Below are 27,386 nucleotides of genomic sequence, written 5' to 3'. Positions count from 1 at the left end.
CTGGTAAAATGGAGTAATTAAGATCTAATCCACCAATCATTGTATTGAAGTCATGGCGTCACCTCAAAAGAGTCTCGCAGTTCATCATCGACATTTTAAACACTAAAGTCAATCAGTACAAAAAGTTCATTATTGCTCATGATTGACTGGTGATCTATGAGACCGAAATATCCTTTTGTTTATTTACATTTCTTCCCATGTAAGGCCGTCTTCAGGGGACGGTCCTGATAAAAATGAAAAAAGGATTCATGAAAGAGCAATGACGCTCCCTGACAGGTGCTAGTCTAAATAAATGTCAAGTTTCAGTCACTTTTCAAGGGTAATACTGAAAGAAAAACATGCAAATGTCAATTAACGCCCACATCACCTTTCCTTCAAGGCCACAGCTTTAACCAGAATGTCAAGATGTGAGAAAAAAATAAAGCAAGAGTGAAAGAGAAGAGGAGGAAAGGCAGAGAAAATGTATTTATTTATTTGGTGGTCCCAAAGGTTGGTGTATATTAATAAAAATACTGAAAGAGCTTTTATTTAGTTTTTTATTTAATTTATTTGCTTGCTTGCACAAAATTACAAAAATCATCGAGAATGCGGAAACAAAGAGTTTGTTTTCTCAAATTCCCAGGGCAAAAAAATGTTCATACTTTAAGAAACAAGTTGTCAGGTGAAAGAGATATACTAGAAACCCCTGCATTGTCAGCATTTTTATTCAAGTTGTGCTTTTCCTATAAAGTTTGCTTATATCATATACAGTAGTTTTCTTTAGAGACTGTGAAAGACAGTAGACAAACACAAATTCCTGAATTTAGTTTTAACAGAAGCCAAGGTTATTTCGGAGATATTTCTGGAGAAATATCCTGCAATCACTGGATGAATAATACATAAGCTAAAAATGGGCACAAAAGCTTTATGTAGTCATCTGGTTTTTCTGACGTAAAGGAAAAGGTATAAATGTATCTAAACAAATTTCCAGAGCGGATGAAACCGCTCCGTCTCTATCAAACACCACCTACTCATCATATGGGAAATAAACCTTCTCCAGACCAAAAGCCCAATATTCATAAATCCAGGACAACAAGCATTTGTTAAAATAAGTCAACCCTACTGGAAAGCCATGATGGCACATTACACAGGGAGGTGCTGTTAATACTAACATTTATTTCCTTTATTGAAATCCCACTCAGCGCTGTGTTAAGTACCACATGCTTAATAAAACTCATCCATCTGTTTCACATAAAGCCCAGGAGGCCCGTGCTGCAGTCATTTACCCATGGTGCACTGCCTCTCTGTATAAATTACTCTCGCTATCTCAGGCTTCAAACAGCGCCTCAGAAGTATGTCATTCCAACAAAACTGCAATTAATAAACTGAACAAATCATAGTACATTGCAGATTTTGGAAGAAAAAAAGGTGACTTAAAACTATGTACTTTAAAAGTGAAAAAAAAAAAAAAGATGTCATTCCTTTTTTTTTATTTATTATTAATTATTTTTCCCCTCCATTTCTTCTGAGGCATGGTATTTAAAGAAACCCAATGATCCAATGAATGTGGAAAACTCTTTCCAGACCATTATAGTTAACTACAACAACAACAAAAATGAAATGGTACTTGAAAAAAATTTATTTAATTTAAACCGAAATAAAATTATACATATTCACCTTTTTCTGAACATGGAATTTTTGCCTGGCTAAAGCGGTGCTTCACATTTCCGGTCTCCGGTGATTCTAGTAAAATTAACATATTTTCCAAGTCGATAATATAATGTTAAATCAGCACACATTTTTATATTTAGTTATATTGAAAAAGTTTCAATTCAGTCAATTTTTACCCCATTTTAAAATGGATTTCTATGGAGACTGGAACAGCAAAGCACCCAAACGGAAGTTAGAATCCTTCATGGCGCTGCTCATCGGTCAAAAGGTGTATATAAATATTTTTTATATATATCCACTAGTAGCCAAAGCAAGGCCTTTTATTTTCATATATGTAAATATGATAAAATAAAAAATAATAATTACTATTTTATATAATAGTAAAAATAACAAAAAATAACAAAATAGCAATTGACTGTACTTAAAATTGAAATGAAGACAAAAATAATAATTTAATAATATTTTAATTTAAAATAATGTAATAATAATTTAATAATATTTTAATTTAAAATATTAAACAACTATAATTTTATCTCAATGATACTAAAATAACACAATTCAAATAGGAAAAAAAAGTGAAATATTAATATTGATAATCTCATTCTAAGACCCTGACATAATATAATATAATAATAATATAATAATATATATATATATATATATATATATATATATATATAATATAATATAATAATATGCTGAAAATTTAGCTTTGAAATTACAGGAATTAATGTTTATATATATATATATAAACATTTATTCCTGTAATTTCAAAGCTAAATTTTTAGCATAATTACTTCAGTCACATGATCCTTCAGAAATCATTCTAATGTTCTGATTTGCTGCTCCAAAAACATTTTTTACTGCTCAAAAAATTCATTTGTTCTGAAGTGTTTTAAATATTGATAATAATAATAATAATTATAATTATAATTATAATAAAGGATGTGGTCCTTTATAATAAGGATCATGTGACACTGAAGACTACAGTGATGCTGCTAAAAATTTAGCTTTGATCATAGGAATAAATTACATTTTTAAATATATTCAAATAGGAAGCAGTTATTTTAAATATTTCACAATATTACTGCTTTTAGAAGAGACTTCTTTAAAAAACATTACAAAACTTACTGTTAAAAAACTAGACTGATATAACACAATATAATATAATATAATAAAATGTTCTGGACAGGTTGCCAAACAAACTGACCAAAATTAGACATTATGTGTGAGTTTATTTTAGCAAGAACTGCCTGCAAGTAAACTGCAATTAAAAAAAACATCTGAGCACTCAAGACACTTCTGAACTTGTTGATGATGTAATTCAACACCTAAATCAACACTGCCTGCAGTAGAATGTGGAATAAAAAAGCAAAGAAATGCAGATAAAAGTTACTCGCATTGTTTTATAGCACCAACGGCTAAGCTTCAGACCTCATCAGACATACTATCCAATATATTTTTTTTAAACCACCATAAAGCGCAGTGCTTCCGGTGGCTGAGATGGGCTGGGACGGCTGTCACTGATGAACGACTCAGAACTTATTTACTGCTGATAAACAGATGGTACTTCACAGACCTGTGAGTTGAAAAAAGAAGAGAAACCCATCTGGATAAGAGGGAGGTGAGCGCAGATTAAATCTCGGCGCCGTCAGAGGTTCGCACGACGCTCGCGCGTAGCGTGACAACATCTTAATGAGTCTCCCATCTCTCACTTTCACCCACTCAAATCTATCGCGCCAATGCACCTGTGACCTCCTCGTGTGCTTCTGAAGGTCATAAAAATACAGAACCTGTTAAAACAATCTGGAAGAGCGTCGAAACATACCAGCGAAACGAGACACAATACATTAACTTCACATTGCATAACAATGTTATTGCGCCCCAGTTATGTCAGTCATTTCACACACCAGATCCAGTCTGTCTTTCGACTTTCTATCTAGATCCATTTTACGTCAGCCGTCCTATAACACTCATTATAAATCAGAAAAATTCAATCAAAAGCACCTTGTATAAAAGATCAAGGCTTTTCCCATGGCCAGAGTGTGTATGGACTTAAGTAATATAGGCTTTAGAAGGAGGAAATATATGCGTGGCTCTGACCCGCTGAACGAGATACCGCCTTGTCCACTTCAATAGACGTGATGTCATAATTATGCTTCTGCAGCCCCTTTTTGTTCTCTCAAGCGCTTTGAAAGAAACTGTCTGCTTTTCCCAACCTCTCAGCCTATTCACCGCTCTACCTTTCATTCCCCAAGAACATAATGATCCATACAAAAGCCACAGAAGAAGCAGCTGAAATGATGAATAAAGCTATAACGGATTCGTCTTGAGTAGGGAATCTCTCTATCTTTCTGCTGGCCATGTCTTGGTCTTCCTCGCAGGGTTTCACTTTTATTCCAGGAAAGCCTTCACATGGCTTTAACTAAGTTGGGGTAAGTTGTAGATATGCTAATGTCTCCTGTACATTTCACAGGCGGTTTTTAATACTTCTACATGATTGCAATCTGGATGGTTATACAGGTTCGTGTTTCCACTCAAACCCTGGAATGTTATCCTAATTTCCCTTTTTTTCCATTCTTCTTATTACTTTTTTTTTATATCACCGTCATCCATATCTTGAATAAACTGCCTTTTTTTTCCCTCTCTGCTCTTTTCTCTCACTTTTTGAGGTCATTTTGCTTTGTGTTATTTAATACTCCTTTTTTGTGATTATTTCAGTACAGCTCAGATGATGGTACAATATCATTTTAAATCAACCCATCAAGTCTGTATTAACACCTTTGTCCTTCTTTTTTTATACAGCATGTAAATGCTTTTTCAAGATCTCATTTTGCATTTCCTTTTATGAGAATTTTAATATATTTTTTAATGGTTGTAATTATTTTACATTTAGGACTATAGAAACACCCCAAAAATAGGTAATTTTCTTTTTTTTTTTTGTGCTGTCAAATGATTAATCGCGATTAATCACATCCAGAATAAAATGTTTTAGTTTACATAATATATTTGAGTGTGTATATTTATTACACATAAATAAAAACACACACATACAATATATATACTGAAAATATTTACATGTATATATTTATATTCACATAATTTATATTATATATAAATATATCAAATAACATTTTCTTAAATATATGCATGTGAGTGTGTGTATTTATATATACATAATAAATATGCATAGTACATATGTAAACAAAAACTTTTATTCTGAATTCGATTAATCGCAATTAATTGTTTGATAGCACTTATTTATTTATTTATTTATTATTTATTAGTACACACTCAAAATTCAGACTTTTTCCCTTACAACTCTAGGTTATACAACATTTTATGGGACTTTTAGTACATTTTAATTATTGTAAGGTATTACTTTACATTTACAATTTTAAAAATACCCTTAGTATTTTTTCATAAGTGTCAGATATTTATGGAAGCTTGTTTCCAGCATGGGATAAAAAAATAAAAAATAAAAAAGTAATTAAAACTTTTTATCTCATTGCTTTATTTTTGTTGTTATTTTACTTTTTTTTTTTAATTTATCTATTCATTCATACATTCATTCATTCAATTCAATTCTGACACAAAAAACTCAAAATTCTGAAAAAAAAGTAACAAATGTGAAGTATACACTAAAAATTCAGACTTTTTTCTCAAATTTTTCTGAGTTTATATTATTATATTATATTATTATATTATATTATATTATATATATTATTATACACACACACACACACACACACACACACAGTGGTGTCCAAAATTATTAGAACACTAGTATTACTAGCAGACTCTTTGTGCAAACAAAAATCCAACTGGATTGTTACAATTAATGGCAAAACGAATGTTTGGAAATGTAACCTGCTATTCCTACTGACACACTACAGTAAAAGATAGAAATAATTGATTCAAAATCATTTTTTAGCTGGTGAAAATACTAGTGTTCAAATAATTATATATATATATATATATATATATATATATATATTTCCCATGGCTGAAATGGTTTTCATAGATATTACATTAGTTCTCATCCTGATGATAACAACCAAGTAATTCATATTCGCACATGATTTCCATGTTCATCTCTGCAAAATGTTTACGCTACAGTCTTGGCCAAGTGAGACAGACATTAGTAGCCGACTAGCAGAGCAGCTTGCTGGATCATGGCACATTGCCTTTGGCTCGATATCCCACTGAGCTCAGAGGGGAGTCACAATGCCAGTCAGCCTTAACATCACACACCCAGGAACACATCACAAATTCGCTCCCCTGGAAATTCCCAGTTAACGCCTCGCACGTGGCGCTCACTAACGGTTGCTTGAATGTGATGGTGGCTGGGTGCTGATGCAAATAAAATGAGGATGTTGGATGGGTTGGATGGCTGACAGTCAGGTGGCGAGATGGAAACGGGGCCAACATGTGTGGAGTTACTCTAGAGAAACTCCTGACCCTCAAACGTCAGCTGCAGTGATGATGAGCCTTTGTAGTCAATTCCTGACAGCAAATACAAACAACCAAAGAAAGTAAACAGAATTCAACCGAGCAAAATTCAAGGAGCAATAGGGTTGTAGGTCACACTAGAGTTGATAAATGATTCCGCCAATACTTAAGACAGCTAAAAGCGGTTTCTGGAACTCCTGAACCTACTTTTGACTTTTCACCTCACTGTAACATATCACTGTTAAGGTGCAAAATAATCATTTTGCATTTGCATTTAATTTTTGCATTGAGAAAATGTGCCAACTTTAAAACTATTATTTCTAGTCAACTACAAAAATGTAATTATATCTTTATAATTATCATATAAATATATAAATGTGACCCTGGGCCATAAAACCTGTCATAAGTAGCATGTGTATATTTTGTAGCAACAGCCAAAAGCACACTGTAATTTTTCTTTTATACCAAAAATCATTAGGATATTAAGTAAAGATCATGTTCCATGACGATATTTTGTAAATTTCCTACCGTAAATATATCAAAACTTATTTTTTGATTAGTAATATGCAATAGTAATATGCATATTACTGCTAAGAACTTAATTTGGACAAATTTAAAGGCGATTTTCTCAATATTCTGATTTTTTTTGGACTCTCAGTTTCAAATGGTTGTATCTCAGCCAAATATTGTCCTATATCAATGAAACCATACATCAATAAAAAGTTTGTAGTGAGTAATCAGCTGGGTGAAATTGAAAGTAAATCTCTGTGTCTGTGACTAATATTTACTGAGCTTTGATGGCTGAAAAATTAAAAAATAGTTAAATAAAATTGTTTAAATAAAATTTATTGTTTAAATTGTTACTGCCTTAAGTTGTTATTTTGTGTTTTTCTTCTTTTTTGGATAGTGTAAGTTCGTATTTCAACGAAGAAAAATTGACAGGGACATGAATGTATCAAAAAAAAAAAAAAAAATTATATATATATATATATATATATATATATATATATATATATATATATACATATATATACATATATATACATTTTTTGCCCCCGCTTAAATATTTACATTATTTTAGATTTTCAGTTAGGACACATTATATTCATCAAAAGTGACTGCAAAGATATTTATGTTCTTTTGAAATTTCTATAAAAATTCTGAAAAAAAAAAAAAAAAAATTATAGTTTCCACTAAAATATTAAACAGCACAACTGTTTTCAACATTACTACTACTAATAATAATAATACGTGTTTCTTGAGCAGCAAATCAGCATATTAGAAATATTTCTGAAATATAATGTGACACTAAAGACTGGAGTAATGACTGGTGAAAATTCAGCTTTGTTATTGCATAAACTATATTTTAAAATACAGTATATATGTAAACAGAAACCAGCCTAATCTTATATTTGGCAATTTGTGAAAAGCTACACTTAATGAACCTATTCTCTCGTATAAAGGTTGTTTAGAAACTTTACAAATCCTGCAGTGATTTCATTTAACTTCTTCCAGATTCACCCCAATTTGCTTACTCTATATTACGCTTCAATGAACACTGCTGAATGAGCTCCGGCCACTTCACCGCTTCATCTTCTTACAATTTTCCTCACAAAGTCACGTGCGCAACTAGAAGTTGCTGCAAAGCTCTCTATGTGTTACTTCCTTCAGCATGTCTCTCGTCCCTCTATAATCACTGATGACTTAAAAGCAGCAAACAGCCGTCATATCTGATGGATCTCTTTGCGCTTGGTCGCTTGATTCATTGGACGTCCACTAATGGAGCTCAAAAATCCAGCCGTATTTTATAAATGAATCATGAGATGGAGACTAATTGCCATTAAAAAATGAACACTAATGCATGAACAATCCCAATGACGAAGCCACTGACACTGCAATATGCAAATATGTGTCCAATTATGATTAACGATCATCCGAGCGTTGCATGTCAATTTGGAAAGCTATTCAGATTTCGCCACACACACGGCCTCACGGAAGGATGCCGCTCGCTCCTAAAACTCCTCTCCCTTTGGCAAATACGCACCAAGATATCGTTTCCCGCTAATGACATAACCCAATTTATTATAGTCTGAGGCCGTGCTTGAATATTAATAGAGAAGTCACTGAACGGCCCAGCGAATGGAAATACTTGTCGCTGCAGCCAAAGCCGTGATAATACTGTCGAAGAGGTGAGTGTGTGAAACAACCAACTGTGGCTGAATGATTATGGAGCCAGGATCAAAGCCTCGCCCAAAAACAAAGCCTTTAATAGAAAGGCTACCGATGGCACGCCGGGTCCACGCAAAAAGCGACTTCTCCATGAAAGAGGCCGGAGGGAGCCTCATTTATTTTTTTCCCACTCATCTGTTGTCCTTTTGTCTCGATTTAGAGTGTGTTTTTGTGTGCGCATGTGACACGGGGCACGGATTGATCTCTGCCGCTTTCCTGCCTCTGACATTTCAAACAGAAGTTCTGCCCCGTGGCTCTCTTGAGTCAACATCCTGGCATCCGGAGAGACGCAGAGGGGATGATGTCAACTAAAGAGCCTGGTTGCAATCGCCTAATATCACACAAGCCGCCGTTGCTGTGAACTAGGACAGGTATTTCCATAACAGATATGGTTAAAAGCATGGATTGGAAGACTTTGAAGGTTTTGCATAGCAATCAGTAATTTTACCAGATGATCAAAACACAGTGGACTTTAAAATATAAAATACTGTGGTTTTATATATTTTTTTCTCCTCTGTCTTTTCGGGACTTTCATAAAAAGATCATTAGAGAGAGGACACAATGATACCAGTTAAACATGAATTTGCATCACCTTAGCTCAATATGTCAGAACACATGCAATAACCAAGCTACACGAAAGTTACCCCAAAATGAAATTTGTGTCATCATTTACTTACCCTTCTGTCAATTTAAACCTGTATGACTGACTTTGCTTGTGTGAAATGTTTTCTTGTCCATACAAACTAATCCTGTTTTAGAACTCATTAACTTTTATTATACAGGAAAAACAGTTAATATCTTCTCAAATCTCTCAAAATATTTTCTTTTATGTCCCACAGAATAAAGTCCCTTCAACTTTTCCTGTTAATATAACACTGTTTTTTACAATTTGGTTGGTTGGTTTGTGTTTACCCCAAAATTTTGTCCTTTGTTCATCTTTGAAACACAAAATAAGATATTTTTGATGAAATCCGCATTGTTATGACAGTTTCCTGTCATAACTATGCAAAGATTTGATTTCGAAAACAGTATCATAGCTATTAAACTATATATTATTATTTTAAATCAGTATTTATCCTTAGAACAATCTTAAGATAAAAAGAAATGCTAAAGTCACTATTTGTGGTGCCTGTGCTTTAAAATTAAATTTTTGCTTGTTTTAAATATTTGAAAATAATTAACAATTGAAAACATTCATTGGAAATTTACCAACCAAAATGAATTCAAATGTAATCAGTTACATTACTTTAATAAAGTTATTGAAATAGCTACACTACTTCCCAGATAGCACACATAAATCTGCAAGATCTATCAAAGATCACTCGATCTGGAAAGCATCTGCTGTGTACAAACATCTGACAGACATCTGTAAGATGTCAGTTTTACATACATTCTAAATCATAAACATCTTAAAGGAGAAGTCCCCTTCCAGAACAAAAATTTACAGATAATCTACTCACCCCCTTGTCATCCAAGATGTTCATGTCTTTCTTTCTTCAGTCGTAAAGAAATTATGTTTTCTGAGGAAAACATTTCAGGATTTTTCTCCATATAATGGACTGCTATGGTGCACATTTTCTCCCTCAACTTCAAAAATAATTTCAAAATCATCCTACATTGCTGCAGAAGTACCAACCCAATCTTTGTAAAGTGGACATGCAAAGAAGATCAAACACCCTTAAAAAAAAAAGAAAAACAGCGATATAGGGCGATTTTGAAGTTGAGGGAGAACATGAGATGGGAGTTTTTCGACATACCCTAACTGTCATGAACCGGAAAAAAACAGCTCAGGCAGAGCAAGACAAGATGAGCGTTTGACATTAAAAAGTATATAAATTGTATTATTTATATGAAAATAACCAGTCGTTTCACTAGATAAGACCCTTCTTCCTCAGCTGGGATCGTTTACAACCGCATTTGGGATCGGGGCACCATAGAAGTCCATTATATGGAGAAAAATCCTGAAATGGTTTCCTCAAAAAACATTATTTCTTTACAACCGAAGAAATAAAGACATGCACATCTTGGATGACAAGGGGGTGAGTACATTAAATGTAAATTTTTGTCCTGGAAGTGGAGTTCTTCTTTAAAGACATCAATTATTTGACATCTGATAGGAAATGTCCTATAGACTCCTATCTGTAACCTATTACATTTCCAAAGCAACCTTTCCAACACTGCTTTTAAAACTGTGTTTTGGTCTTTACTGCATTTACAGATTTAAAAGAGAGAGAAAACAAAAGAAAAAGAAGACATGAAATAAAGAGGAGAAGAAGGGAATATAGAATAAGAATGACTCTTGCCTGATTTGAACTTGCATCATCCACAAGAGCACTTCTGCCCAATAAGCACATGCACTAACCAACAGGCCGCAGGTTTGACAGCAGTCAAGACGTAATGCCTCTGTGAATATGATGTAGTTGAACTATTTCAGGACATCTTGCACAACAGGACTCACTGAGACTTTGTAGAGACTTTGATGAAAAGTTCAGAGAAATAATTAATTTTACCACATAATAAAAACTGCATTTCCCACTTTAATAGGCTGAAAAGCAGAGTTAGAAGATGATGTTGCGAGCCAGACTCAACCCAAGTGTTCAAGCATGTCATTATGCCACTGATGAAGTTTTTAGGACACCTTGCACTACGTGAAAGACAAAAATCCGACACCTAACACCGGACGTATTTACAGAAACTCATCAACCAAATTAATGAGCTCATGATAAGCAGGAGAGATGCAGAATCTCCTGACGTGTGCAGGGCTAATTGGGGTCAAGGTTGGGGTTTCGGGGTTTGAAGAAACAGAGCAGAAAAAAGGAGCCTGGCTAATCTAATCAAGTGCATCGTCCAACCGCAGACTAATCGCTGTCAATTACAGTCCAGTAATGGGGAGGAAATAGTCCCCATTGCACTCAGGCCTACTGAGGAGATGAGGGTAGAAAATGAGGAGGAGGAAGACGAAAGAAAGAGGGAAGAGAGGGAGGTGTTTCATCATGGCCATCAAAGCCCATCTGGGAAGTGGCAGCAGCACTTATGTTGAAGAGCACAGGTGTTGCTGTTTAACCGTTAATTAGATTAGCACAGATCAAAGGCAGACTGTCGCCACCGGGGAGCAGTTACATTGCCGACAGGGGCCGGGGAGGTCTCTAAGGGACTGGTGGGGCATGGATTCTTCCTATCCCACTGATTGAGACAGATTAATATGCTTACCAAAGCTGGTTTCAACTGAGACTGAGATCAAACCTATTTGCTTGGTGTTCTGTCATATAGGAATATATTAAGACTTGTATGGCTTAATATAACATAAACAATGTCCCTTACTGAAATATGTAGTAGAAAACCCATGAAAGATTTACGCTATTTTAAAAATCCACATTGTTTTATACATATTTTGGATTACGGGGGGGTGCCATTATTTTAATGATGTGAAATGTTCGCACTCTGTGAGAAAATAAAATACTGATACAATGACCACAGCTACTGAAAGAGCTAACAGGTGGTGATATAAGCATAGGCTTAAACCAAATGCCATACCGCCGATTTTTCCCCACAAGGAGTCTAAAAGCCACCGGATATTGAGTGGAATCCACACTAAGAAACTCCTTTAGTGGCTGGCGTCAGGACGGCATCTAGCGTTTCTTGTCTCTGCCATTTGTAAGCTCTTTCAGTAGCTGTGGTCTACTAAAAGCCTTAAAGGGATCAAGGGTAAAGTGGAGAGAACAAAGACGTGGATCTTAAGCAAGTTTTATTCGTCCACAGGACGAATCTTCCTATTCTTTTCTCCTCTTCTTAACGCTAAGAAAGCAGTGAAGACTTACATTGCTTCTCTTGTTGCCCTTCGACTGAAAATTACAACCAAAACCTGCCCAATGCAGTCATTGTATGTATATTCTATTTTCTAAATTGTGTATTCCGAGTTGTGTTGTGGTAAAAATAGCAACAGTTTGTGCCAGTAGCTTACCGGAACCATTTGACGTAATGAAAATAATGGCGCCCTCCATAGTCCAAAATATATATAGGCTAAAACGATGTGTTCAAAACGAGTTTTTAAATAGCCTAACGTAAATCTTTCATGGGTTTTCTATTACATATTTCAGTAAAAGACATAATTTATGTTATATTAAGCCTGGAACAACATTCCCAGATAGCACACATACATCTGCAAGATGTCTGTTAAAGATCACTTGATCTGTAAAGCATCTACTATGTACAAACATCTGACAGATGTCTGTAACATGTCAATTTTACATACATTCTAAATTATAAACATCTTAAAGACATCTAATAGACGTCTATTTGACATCTGATAGGCAACGTCCAATAGACGTATTGCAGATGAGCAAACACTCTAAAAAATACGTCTTGCAGATGTAAATGCAGACGTCAAATAGACGTCTCCAAGATGTACGTGTGCTATTAGGGATTTCTATCAACCAATCACATTTTCAATGTTGTCTGGTGCACACGGCAGCTTATTCTGGCCCAAAACCATCAATCTGAAACTTTGATGTGGGTTTATATACAGTTCTGCTTATGGATATCTTGTCAACTTGCTACTAAGTGCATCAAAACACTCCAGATTTGATGTCTTTTAGTTTACCTGTAACATGTTAACAGATGAGTTTAACATTTACAGGATAATGATACAAATTTAATCTACTATTATTTATATGTAAATTGCTCATTTACTGTTATGGCACAAAACTGAAAATCATGACATGTGGCCATCTTGCTCTAAAGAAAAAAGCAGTAAAACTCATTTTATTATTATATGTCATATCATTTTAATTTAAAATAAACAAATAGTTGAATTATATCTTTATATATGACTGTGCCCAAAAATCCCCATTATATGTAATTCAATCATGCGTTTTATCTTTGATTTCAAACTTGTAGCAAGACTGTCAAAACCTATCACACTAGGGATGCACACTCATCTTTGAAACCCTGGCACGTTCTTCTCGCTTTCTGCTGATACACTATTGATCGCGTGCGACTTTTGTCTCCTCTGTGACAAAAGTACTGTCAACTATGGGAAAGAACTACCTCACCCTCTCAGTATCCACAGGAAAGCCTTCCTGAGCCAAGAGGTGATCCTCCATGCTTGAAAGATGCACATGTGTAACATGCCCAACTGGGGCTGGCACATAGAACCAGCTTGTAAAACTCTCTGGGCACCTCAGTGGCACAACTAGGGCAATGCTTTGATGCGGAAAGCAATGCTTTTTCATGCACAGTGGTATCTGTTGTTAGCGTGTTTGCTTATTTTGTTTTTTACTTTATTTTCCCAGGCTCTTGAGATCATTTCCATGGCAACGTGTCAGCAGGTTGCAGCTTCAATCTCTACGGACGGCAACGGATGTGTGTATGTGTGTGCGGGAGAGAGCTTAATGTAGATTTATCCACCGTGCTGCGCAGTAGACAGGCCGGGCTTTGGCGCATTAGCTTTCATGTGGTATCTATGTCTGTTCACCTGGCCGAGTGTGCGTGACCACGCACTACTAAAGACCCTCGCTCTCAACTCCGAAGGGAAGTGGTAAGCAGCTGTCCCACGACACGGATTCATGCCGCCGCAGGGAATATCCTAAAGACTGTATGTGACTTAGTCCATCATTTTTGAGTCATTTTGACCTAGAAACACATTAAGTTTAAAAGAGTTCACTTCCAGAACAAAAATGTACAGATAATGTACTCACCCTCTTGTCATCCAAGATGTTTGTGTCTTTCTTTCATCAGCCGTAAAGAAATTATGTTTTTTGAGGAAAACATTTCAGAATTTCGAAGTTGGAGGAGAAAATGAGATGGGAGTTTTTCAAAATACCCTAGCTGTCATGAACCGAAATACACAGAGTTCACGCAGAGCTAGACAAGACAATCATTTGAGGTTAAAAAGTATATAAATTGTATATATATATTTTTTTTTAAGAAAATAACAGATCGTTTAGCTAGATAAGACACTTCTTCCTCGGCTGGGATCGTTTAGAGCCATTTAAAGCTGCATCTATCTATCTATCTATCTATCTATCTATCTATCTTTTAATCACTCTTATGTCATTCCAAAACTTCGACTTTCTTTGGTGGAACCCAAATATTTGACCAAACAAAACAAAAAACATTACAAAAAGAACAACACCAAAACAAACAAAAATAATAAATCAAAAAAGAACAAAACCAAACACAGTAAAACAAAAAAACTAATCAAGCTAAACAAAAAACCAAACCAAATACAACACAAAAAAACCAAACCAAACAAAATAAAGAACTAATAAAAAAAGAACAAACCAAACACAAGAAACGAAATAAAACAAAACCAAACACAACAAAACAAAACAAAGCAAAATAAAGCAAAACCAAACACAACACAACGAAACAACAAAACAAAAAGAACAAAACCAAACACAACAAAACCAAACCAAACACAACACAACAAAACAAAAAGAACAAAACAAAACAAAACAAATCAAAAAGAAGAAATCCAAACCAAACAAAAATAAACAAAATAAAAAAGAACAAAACCAAAACACAACAAAAAGAAAAAAAGAAGGAAAAAAAACACAACACAACAAAAAAAAAAAAAAAACACAACACAACAAAAAGAACAAAACCAAAAAGAACAAAACCAAACACAACAAAACCAAACAAATCTAAAATAACAAGTCCAAGCCAAACAAAAATGAACAAAGTAAAAAAGAACAAAACCAAAACACAACAAAAATCAAAAAAGAAAAAACAAACAAACACAACAACAAACCAAAACAAAAAAGAACAAAACAAAACCAAAACAAACAGAACACAATGAAACGAAACAAAGCCAAAGCCAAGAAAGAACAAAATACAACAAAACAAAAAATGCTGAGACATTTTTAAAGTGTGTTTCACAGAAGAAAAAAAAAAAAAACATTTTGGAACAACATGACAGTAAGTAAATGATGACAAAATTTTTATTTTGGGGTAAACCTTCCATTTAAATAAGTACAAATATACAATAATGCATATACAGGTTGTGTATTTATTTAATATTAATAATTTTAATGATTTTTAAGTAAGTTAATTATTTTTCAAGCTGTGGAAAGTGATTTTTCTGAGCAAATGTAATGACAAATGTTCTAATTGTTTAGACACTTTATCAAAAAATAGCAAAGCACAAACATTCAAAATTCAAGACTTGTACTGAGAGTACTGACACAAAATGATACAGCGCATCCCCTGTATGAAAGCATCTGCCTTTAGTAAAAATGTTAGTAAGTCACTGTGAGCAAACCAATATGTAGTTTGTCATTTAAATAGTAGAAGAGAGAGTGCCTGATGTGTGTGCATAATTTTACTCCATTAAACCGCACAAGAGGTTTTACAACTGTGCCTCCCATATGCGTGGGCTCGGAAATGCTAGTGGACATAACCATAACTTGTGCAAAACTAATAATTAGGTTCATAATTACGACTATAAATATGCAGAACAGCCTTTTAAACGCTTAAATAACACTGCTTAAATAATCCAAGTTACGACCTGAATTAAACATCCTAAATCCCTGTAGGTGGTTTGGGAAAAGAGTCTCCATCTCTCCCAGAGATCAGTGAGGGAAAGCCTTTAGGAGTTTTTGGCAAAAAACAGCAGAGCTTTCCGAGATAAAAGGGTCCGAGAGAAGCCTACTCTTTTCTGACAGTCCTCCAGCAGCAGATAGGAGCTACGAGTGCGGAGCCAAGACCCCACACTGAGTACTAAAGTGGGCCCACCGTCTGCAGTCTATTCCAGGCTGAGTCTCTAAGTGCAAGCCCTATTCCTCCAGAGAAGAGCACACATGCTGGAAATGCTCAATCTGCTTAGGAGACCGAGTAAACACACGCCTGGAGAAAGAGAGCGAGAGATGGAGAGCCAGTGAGATGGGATGGATGGAGCTCAAGGGGATGAGAGATTTAGCCCATCATCTGGGATAAATCCATCTCCCTCAGAATTCACATATGGTGTGTATAGAAGAGGCTTTTTATCTCGGAGTGTGAATGCGATTCGACAACAGTGCCCATCAAAGGACTAGTCCAGTTATAATGCTCCAAAACAGACACTTTGAGGGAAGGCATTCTGTAGACGAGAAGAATAATTACAGCCAGACGCAGATTAAAATGCAAACGCGCACCTGAAAAACGTGCAATCGGTACAGGTGAGAATAAAGCTCTGATTAATGGTAAAACCACTGATTTTGAAATGGCTGCTGCCTCCATCGCTACAATTCCCACAAGGGAGGCAAAGTGTTAAAATGACATAATTCGTCTGAAAAACTCCTCAGGAAAGTGTCAACAGCAAGGGCGTAATTGCTATAAAATGTCACCGTGGCTGATTACGAGCGATTTGTAGCTCAGCGAAAAAGAAAGCAAATTTTTAAAAAATGTTCCCCTTGATGAGAGAATATTTAATGAAGCACCACATGCTAATGCCACGTGCGCTTTCTGCATCCAAACACATGCAAATTTCCAGCAGGGGCTCACACAATGTAAAAGAATGACTAAATAGAATAATTTCAATGAATGTGACCCACTCTTGATTGTCATTTGTAAATACTAAATACAACAATAATGTTAACAGATTCAGAGGAAAAAAAAAAAATACAAACTTTGTCTCATTTTTTAAATGCACTGTGATGATTATAACATATAATAAACGTGCCAATAACAGAATAATCTTAATTTTTTAAAATACAGAAAAATTAAAAAGGAAGGAAAACGTATTAGTTGAAATGGTGTCTGATGTCCATGAAGTGTTGTGATAGTTATGATATATAGCATTGAATATATTAATTAAATATGTAATACATATTTAAACAATAAAAAAGGAAAAATATATACAGTACATACCAAATATATTCAGTAAATATATTACTAAAATAAATATACAGTATATTAAAAAAGGAAATATATTAAAATATATTTAAATTAGTACCAATACTACACTCATTTTGTCTAATTTCTTTAATGTAATGTGATGATTATAATATATAATAAATACTATTAAATAACATACTAATAAACGAATAATCAAAAATAAAATATTACAATAAAAATACCGAAAAAAAAACAGACAAAATTAAATGGTAGGAAGAAAAATATATTAGTTGAAATAGTTGTATCTAATGTCCATAAAGTGTCATTGTATATATATATATAGAGAGAGAGAGAGATAGATAACACTGAATATATTAATAAATAAATTATAATAAATATTCAAAGAATACAAATAATTCTATATAGGAAAAATATGTACATTACATATCAAATATAGTAATTACATATCAAATATGTTAAGTAAATATATTACAAAAAAATACAGTATTTAAAAAATCAATACATAAAACAATACTACAATAAATAATACATACAAAACAAAAATATTAAAATATTAACCTGAAGGTATATATATATATATGTAAGATTACAATATATAATAAATTAAAATAACTCTAGAATTACAATTATTAATCAAATAGATCATACACTTTAAAAAGTAATAATAATAATATTATTATTATTATTAAATATTATTAAAATTATATATATATATATATATATATATATATATATATACACATTTATATATATATAATAATATTTATATATATAAAAAAAACACACATTAACATCAAAGGACAATAAAAAATATTAGTCCAACTCGTGGTGTCAAACATAATGTGTTGCAATGATAACACTAAATCATTTAATTTAATACCATAAATAAAATACAAAAATAATACAAACAAATGCCACATTAACCTGAAGGAAAGGAAGAAAACATATTTTTAAACTCTTTCTAATGTGTGCTTTGATGAAGATTTACTCCACTCACAAACATTGCCATGCTAAGACCCCAAGACGTAGCCACCTGTAATGCCTGCGCAAAAGTATATCACAGTTCTTACAGACTTTCCAAATATCTTTTGTAGCAGTGATAGTTACAAATAATAAGAAGCACAAATAGATAATGGTAGTGTAGTAGCATATATGCTAGGCTTTTTTTTTCAGCCAGTGTAATCATTTTGAAGTCCAGGAAGAATATGATTCTGTGAGGGACAGAAAGTTTCACGGCTCTGGTCTTATGCTAATATTAGTACAGCAGTTGCTTTGGCTCAGCTGGGTGTGATATGAGGGACAAAGCCTCCCTCTGTGAATCTAATGAAATAGTCAATGATGCTGCATTGAAGCACCTCTGGACATGACCCTGACTCTTCACTGCTGTGTGTTGTTTTCACACAAGGACTGGGTTTACACAGACGGGCAGACACAATCCCACAATATAAACAGACTGTAATAAAGGGAGCACTTCGGCAAGAGTCAGTCGTAAACGCAGACATAAACGCTTGCTGAAAGCACATAAATAACAGCCGGCATGTTTTAGCTCTTAAGCATTCTGTCATGTGCCAGGACGCTGTGTAAATTCTTTTTCAATGACAGCAATTTTACTCCTCATATGAGCTAAACTGTTTTTAAGATGTGCAATCAAGGCTGTCATCAGAAAGGGACAAACAGGAAAATTTTTATTATGAAAACTCAGTATGGTTAGGGGATTCATTCATGGATGGATGAATGAATGAATAATGAATGAATGAATGAATATTCATTTGCAAAGCTAAATGAATAAATAAATGAATAAATATTCTTAACCAGCAATTTTCTTGAGAAGGAAACTTACATTGAAAAAAAAATCATTCATTCATTTACTTATTTACTTCTTTATACTAAATGAATGAATAAATGAATAAATACATTTTTGTAACCAGCATTTTTTGAGAAGCAACCTTACATTGAAAAAAAGAATAATAAAAAAAATAAAAAATAAATAAATATACTTACTTATCCAGCACTGTTCTTGAGAGGGAAACTTACATGAAACAAATAAGAATAATTTCATTCGTTTATTTACTTATTTACTAATTAATACCAATACTAAGACTATTACAAATAAATAAATATATAAATAATTAATAATAAAAATATGATTATAAATAATATAATATAAAAATAAATAATCAAATAAATAAATAAATACATTTTCGTAACCAGCATTTTTCTTGAGAAGCAAACGTACATTGAACAAATAAGAATTAATTAGTTCATCAATTAATTTATGAATGAATGAATGAATGAATAAATAAAATTTTGTAGCCAGGATTTTTCTTGAGAAAACTTACATTGAACAAATGAGAATTAATTAATCGATTAATTTATGAATGAATGAATAAATGAATGAATAAATAAATAAATAAATAAATAGATTTAGATAGATTTAATAGATAAATAGAAATAAATAGATTAATTATTACAAATAAAAAAAAAAAAATAAAAAATAAAAAAATAAAATAAAAAAAAAAAAAATAAAATAAATACATTTTGGTGACCAGCATTTTTCTTACAAATGCAAACTTACATTAAAAAAAATAATAATAATAATAATTAATCAATCAATGTATTTATTTGATAATAATAATAATAATTATTATTATTATTATTAGTAGTAGTAGTAGTAGTAGTATTATCATCAGTATTATTGTTGTTGTATTGTTGTTTTTATTAACATTATTACTTTTTTCCCCAATATACCCCATTCTTACAGGATTAACAAAAAAACTACTTGTCAAAGGGATAAAAACAACATATTCTCTGAAAAGTTTAGCCTCTCTACTAAATGTATCTTGTTTTAAGGATGTTTCACTGAAAAACAAGACAAAAATAACACATAATGGGTACAATCCACAAAAGAACTCAGAGTACAACACATGATCATCCAGTGATAAATGTGCTTTTTTGGTCTTTAAATGCCAGCCAGGAAAATTTCATAATAGTCCACCAATTAGACTATATCTAAGGCCAGAAAATAACTAATTAGGCACATTTTCCATTTTAGCTCTTGTACTTGGCCTTACCTCCTTCTGTTCAGATAAAAGAAAACGAGATGAACGGATGGAGGTAACTTCAAATAATTGCCCTTGGCTCATATTTTCCCCTTGAATTTTGTTTTTCTGTTGTGTTATTTCAGAAAAAAAGGCAGAATCACTTTCAGTTGCTTTGTCTTGAAGGACTTTGAGAGCACTTAATCCAAGAGTTTGGTACCGGCCTCGATGAGTGCTATTTACTCAGTACAAATAAAGAAATCTCAAACAGATGTACATAATTAACATATCCACTCTAAGCAGCACAAGGTTACTGTCTAATTATGGCTAATAATATCACATTGCTGCAGTCACAAGGCAACTATTATAGCTAACATATACTGTAAGCAATATAGCGCTGCTAAATTAGCTGTTGGTGGTTTGAAAATAGAAACTTTCCCATCTGTTTATGAAACATTTCTGACTGCAGTCTTTTGAAACCATTACTGTCATTGCTCCTCCACTGGTAATTCTCATGAGCTAAACCAGCCTTTAATTAAAAAGAGCAAAATAATAAATGAAATAATTCATTATTAGGAGGTATTAGGGAAATCAAACACGGAAATTTGACATGGTTGAATCGAGGTAAACAATAGCTGTTGTAAGCCCATTATGGCTGCTTATGTGACTTAATACGTTCAAAATATAATAGGTGAGGGGGCTGAGAAATTGTGCTTTTGGCACGACCACAAGGCAAAGCTGATGATAGTTCAGTAAACAGAGAAGGAGCATAATGAGCCCTTTTCACAACAGATATTCACACAGCTGCTGTTCATTGTACATGCTAATGCTTCAGACATTGTTAACACAAGCACAGCGTTTTGGACCTTCGGCCTCAGATTAGCTTGTTAAATATATAGTTTATGCAATCCATAACATTATAGTTAAAGGAATGCTCCAGATTCACACTCTACTTAAGGTCCATTAACCACATTTATGATATGGTGTCAAATACTCCACAGAAAAAAATTGTAGAGTTCTTCAATTTCTAAGGCATTGCATCACAAAAAACAATAAAACTAGTGTGAAAGAACTGCTGACCAATGTGGTTTGTGCAAAGTTTTTTATAAAAAATTTATATCTACTGCGGTGACCATATAAAGCTGGTAAACCGAGTGACTTTTAATCAATATCTGCACACAAAATTTACGAAAGCTCTTTGAGTCTCAAAACACAACAATAAAACTTTAGAAAGCTACAATAAGACTTTATAATTCACAGTAGTGATTTTCTATTTCATGATTATTTAAAACCTTCTCAGTTGTTTTATGTATAGACCATTTCATCAGAAGTAAACATACTGGTCCCGATACACTTCCTGTTTCTTTTTTTTTAACTTTACACAAACATCACAAAAAAATACAACCAACATAACATTTGACTGGATGAAAATGTTACATTAGCACCTTTAAGATGTATTTGTATATGTGAAATAAAAAAAAAAAAAAAACAGGAAGTGCTTCTGGATCAGTGTTGTTTACATCTAGCGAAATGGTCTATTCAGAAAAAAAAAATAGTGCATCATAGGAATTACATCAGTAACATGTAACTAGAAATTGCAACAGATGATTTAGTCAAATAAAAATGTTGTAAAATTAATACTAAATTATAAAGGACCCACACATCTGCTTCTGAACTCTCTGGAATACCTTACCAGGGAGTTCTGTTTTCAGTGCACAAACTGAAGGCAGAGTTTTCCATTTTTTTTAGGTAAACAACATGCTACAAATTCTGTCGACAGAACTTAGCTCACTTCCTTTAAACATCAGGTCATCAGCAGCTAGCAAACCTCTAAGGTTGAACGTCACATGAACATCAGAAGCATAAAATGACACTTGTGATCTAGGTTGTCTCACAGTTAAGCTTCATTTCATTTTTAGATGCAGAGTAGACCTTTAAAATGTTTTGCTTGGGGAATGTAGCAGATGTATATCGACCTCTTCCTGTCAGACCAGAAACAAACGTGTAGAATCCAAATACCAACCATGTTTCACAGTGTAATGCCAATACTATAATAATTTTACAGAACAACAGAATGATTGATACAGCAACGCTAGACAGAAAGACAGACATATAGACAGATATACAGTAGGAGGTGTCCGAATACAGTGTACGGAAAGGAAATGATGTGTCGGAACTCCTAAAGGAAATAAATAGGAGATGGGAGGAAAATATATTTATCAATGCTTTCTCTTATATTGATGGGTAATTATACTTTATATAAATTGCAGGCATCAGGAAGCCGCTTTTAATTCACGGAGCATTCTGAATGTGTGTTTGCGATTTACTTTCACTTTTGAGATACGCAATGCAACTTTGTTTACTACGGAGCAGCAGTACTTACCACATTTTTTACAATTAGTTTGTCAGTGGTGCTGATGATCTGGAAATCATTCGACATCATCCTGTTATCTCACCTTACTCTCTATATATAACTGCTTATGTAGTAAGTGAAATCTTACATAGGCTACTGTAAATACTACCAAGCGGCTAGCCATGTTCCTTTAGTAGCTCCGTAAACGCGTCGTATCCACCTTATTTTACAAAACGGAAGTAAGCTCTTTTCTGGTAATGTGTTAGACGTCCGATTCATAATCCGCCATAGGGAAATAACGAGAAGAATATTGAAGTGCGGTAAACTGTAAAACAGTTTGCACTACAAACCAGTGTGTTCATAATTAAGATAATACATTAAAATAATATGGTAAGACACACCAGTTTGCAATATCAAGCAGCAAAACGAGCTTTTTTGTGCAGCTAAAAATAGCTGGAAGTGGATGAGACCGGAAGCCAGACACAAAAAATGTACAAATGGCTGCACCCACTCTTATGGGAAAAATAAGGTGGATAGTTTTGAATGGGGAATGCAACACTCATTATGGCCACGAAGCCCCGCCTTCTTAATGAAAGAGCCAATCGTTGATTAGTAAAGTCAGCGCGTCACTGCAGCTGCAGTTAGAAGTCCTGGTTGCTACATAAACAGTCAGCGTTCTGAAACGTGTTCTCAGATCTAGCCTGAATTTTTTTTTTCCCAAGGCTTTTGGAGCATAAGGAACTATATTTATAAGGCAGTTCTTGTCAGATTTCATTGATGATTTCAAATATAAAATGTAATCGCAAGCTTGGTAAACAGTTTTGGAGAATTTGATGTTTCTCCATTCAAAGAGATGAGGAGGAGGAGTTGCACTTGCCTGCTCGAGAGGTGTTTCAAAGATAGCCGCCAAGTGAAATGTCTTGCTTTAAAGGGACTTTGTCATAAAACAGCCATATTGTCGGCACTGAATGTAAACAATGCCACTAAATTGAATGGAACTCGCAAATTTTGCTGATTATTGCTGCTGAAAATGGTCAGTTATTGTCATGTTTTGGGCTGTACTAATCGGTTGGACCAGGAAAAAACTGTCTGAGGAACAAAAGGCGTTTGTGGTTGGCCAAATTGAACCAGGATTCCCAGGGCAAGAATCTTGACAACATTCATGTTTGTTCTTATCATTTCCAGTCAGGTATGTGAAATATAAGGGTAATATATTAATTAATAGTGCTCGTATGTATTTTTACCACCTATGAACTGTAGGTTGTCAAAATATTGCAGCTTTTCCTGCTTACGAAGTCCTTCTCAATATGATTTAGCAGCTTTCACGTTTTTTCCATGATTTAGACAGCATAAATATGACCCTGCCTTAGTAGCATGGGTATATTTGTAGCAGTAGCCAAAAATACATTGTGTGAGTTAAAATGATCAATTTTTCTTTTATGCTAAAACTCATTAGAATATTAAGTAAAAATCATGTTCCATGAAGATATTTTTTATTAGTAACATGCATTGCTAAGAACCTAATTTGGACAACTTTAAAGGCGATTTTCTTAATATTTAGATTTTTTTTGCACCCTCAGATTCCAGATTTTCAAATAGTTGTATCTCAGCCAAATATTGACCTATCCTAACAAACAATACATCAATGGAAAGCTTATTTATTCAGATACTTATGACTGGTTTTGTGATTCAGCAGAATTAGCAGAACAATGTATTCATTAGTACATTAACCGTGCAATCCATGCTGTTGTTTAAATCTGAGTATCTCCAATATGGCCACGCATCCGGGTAACTGACCAAACCGTGATGTAAGTACAAACCCTCTATTCGAGCACATCTCGAGGAAAGAAAGACAGGAAAAAAAGAAGTGCTGTATGTTAAAATACAGCATAAAAGCTTCCATTAAGTTTCAACTTTTGCAGTAGCCATTCATATTACTTATAAAGATTTTTTACTGCACAACAAGAAATCAATTAAGGTCAGAACAGTCAAAGTGCTTGTGTACCAGAGGGCGCTGGAAAATCACTGCCACTGTACTCACTTGTACTATTCAAGCATGTCTAAAGCATTAGTCTTGCTCTCTGAGAAAGGGCACAAGGAAAGCACTACAGCAGAACAACCCTAACAAAGCCACATCCGTCACTTTCATCTTCATTTGGACCCGCTTTATCGCCATCTTGGTTTGTCGTTGATTTCATGTCACTCACGCACCAAGGGATTTGTTCATTTACGCTGCTCTGAGATCCTCTATCAGCATCCTCTGTCATTCTGAAGATATATATTAGTAGATTAAGTCATAATAGGGGTTACCCTGCTTGAACATCACCTCTGCGACCCCTGCGGCGAGGCCCCAGGCACCGGCTCCTGAGTTAAGAGGATAACTGATGTCTTCAGAAGGAGAGAAGGTGTGGAAATTCACTCTCCAGGAAGCAATCAGCTCGTCCCTGCCCTGTGCTTGCCCTTTGAACTGTCAAAATTATAAGGAACACTTTCTGTACTGTGAATATTTTGGACAGCCTTATAATGTGCCTTAGATCCCTGCGGTGACAGTAATGGTTTGAAGCTGTGCCGCTTCCATTTGAATGAGACGCCGGGCGCCGGAACTGTTAAGCCATTGTGCGGATTCAGCTCATTTCTGCCCTCATTTTGGCCAATTATGCAATGACAGGTCTGTGGTTATCTATGAACTTGAACAGCATGGGACTTATGAGAGGTCTTAATGTTGGTTTATGGTGAGTAAGGGATTTTATTTGAGTTTAAATACAATAAATATTAATGCTTACCATAAATTGCCAACCTTCTTTCGTGGTACAACTAGAAAGGTCCTGTTCATGTTGTGACAAAATGTACTGAGAGGTGACAAAGTCTTTTTTCCTACTATATTATTTGTCCTGGAGGAAATGGAGAAGGGTGAAATTGTGTTAGAGTTTTGAGCTATGCAGGGTGAACCAAAGAAATTGGCTGATGACAAATTTCCTCATGCCTAATTCAAAGAAAACCTAGGAGAAAGTGTGTATATGAGAGAAGCACAGAGTAGAGGGACATTCTACAAATAAGTGTACTTGCGTCCCTCATATACAGTATGTGTGAAAATGAACTAATTAACAATGATTAGATTGTTCTAGCTTTAAAAAGCAGCAATTTTCTTTACATTTTTTCAGATTTCTTCTCAATGTATTAGCTAATAAGAACATTTCTGATGAAAAAATACAGAAATAAAAGCTAGAATTCTGCATTTATGCTTTATTTAAAATATTATGTCCTATAATATAATATAAAATAATGTAGTATAATATATCAGTGGTACTGATATAATATATCACCAGGCACTGGAGAATTGGCAGGACAATGAATTAATGAATTATTTATTTCATTTTTTAATTAATTAATTAATTAATTAATTAATTAATTAATAACTTACAACAAACGTATATTCATACACACTATTTTATTTCAAATACTTAAAATAAAATATAATAAAATAATAAAATAAAATAGCCGTGGTACAGTCCTGGAGAATTGGCAGGAGAATGAATGAATAAATGGATGAATGCATGAATAACATACCAGAATATAATTATACACCATTTTTATTTAAAATAACTTAAAAATAATTGGTTTAAAATAAAATAAAATAAAATAACCATGGTACAGTCCTGGAGAATTGGCAGGAGAATGAATGAATAAATGGATGAAAGGATGAATAACATACCAGAATATATTCATACACCATTTTTATTTAAAATAACTTAAAATAAATAAAAAATAAAATAAAATAAAATAAAATAAAAAATGAAAAGCTCTCCTCAGCTAATGATGTGTGCTAATTCCTTTAGTTTCTCTCTGCAGCTTAAAGTAGCTTTGAGCCCTATAGCAAGCTCCCAGTGACCAAACATCTGCTCTTTCTCTCTCTCTTTCCTTCACTATCCCTCCTCTCTGCCCTTTCAAGAGCTCCTTTGGACAGACTGATAAAGTCTGTCTGCCCAAGCCAATAGATTGTTTTGGCAATTTTGAATTTTGAAAAGGTCTCCATGGTATTTTTGCAAGTGTCATATCATCAGTCATCCATAAACACTGATGGTTCAAGAGTCTCTCCTTCTATGTGGGCCCACTTAACTCCTTTTTTTTATGGCGTGCCACATTACTGTGCAACTCTGAGATGCATTTGTCCTGATTTGTGACTATGATCAATGACAGAAAACAGAATCGATAATTCAACCAATTGCCTAGAAACAAAATCTATACTGAAGTCTTCAAACTTTGCATTTCATTAAAGAGTTTGCAGTAAGGTCTTCACGGTTACTTCTGCATCTCACAATAGCTTATCTGTAGAATGCATGCATATTCATGAAATTCTTTGACCCCAGTTTAAAAACAGATGTTGTGTTTATGGAGTCACAAAGGTGAAGTTTTACATAAAGTGTTGTGGTAAAATACAGTATATCCAGACAACCACACCACATATATGCAATATTTATTACAGCGGTGCTCAATTTCATATTTAATATAACTAGATTTCATAGTCATTTCCTGTTCCATATTGATTCTATGGGTCAGGGATAAACGTGCCATATGATTTACATAACGCCTACTCCAAAAATGAGACCTACTTTGAAAAATTACACCACACCGCACACACAGACAGTTGGAGTTTGGTGACATGACATTCCATCTCTGATAAATGTATGTGTGTGCGTATGTGAGCGTGCAGCTTGCGAATCCAGCACAGTAGGTCCACTGTTTGGAAAACCGCTCCAGACTCTGGCAGAGAGACAAAATAGCCCATAGCTACTGATGCCTCTGCCTCCAGCTGTCACCACTGTCATCAG

At 33.9% G+C, this 27,386-nt stretch overlaps 1 protein-coding gene across 1 annotated transcript in view; it reads right to left on the bottom strand.

Annotated features, from left to right (window-relative positions):
* cdh13 (cadherin 13, H-cadherin (heart)) overlaps window positions 1-27,386 on the bottom strand; it is a 394,548-nt gene that overhangs the window by 79,963 nt on the left and 287,199 nt on the right. The gene's annotated exons all lie outside the window — the stretch shown is intronic.

This window comes from Labeo rohita, chromosome 18, assembly GCF_022985175.1.
Source record: "Labeo rohita strain BAU-BD-2019 chromosome 18, IGBB_LRoh.1.0, whole genome shotgun sequence".
Taxonomy (NCBI): Eukaryota; Metazoa; Chordata; class Actinopteri; order Cypriniformes; family Cyprinidae; genus Labeo; species Labeo rohita.
Note: the sequence above shows the minus strand (reverse complement) of the source record. Positions and strands in the feature narration are given on the sequence as shown.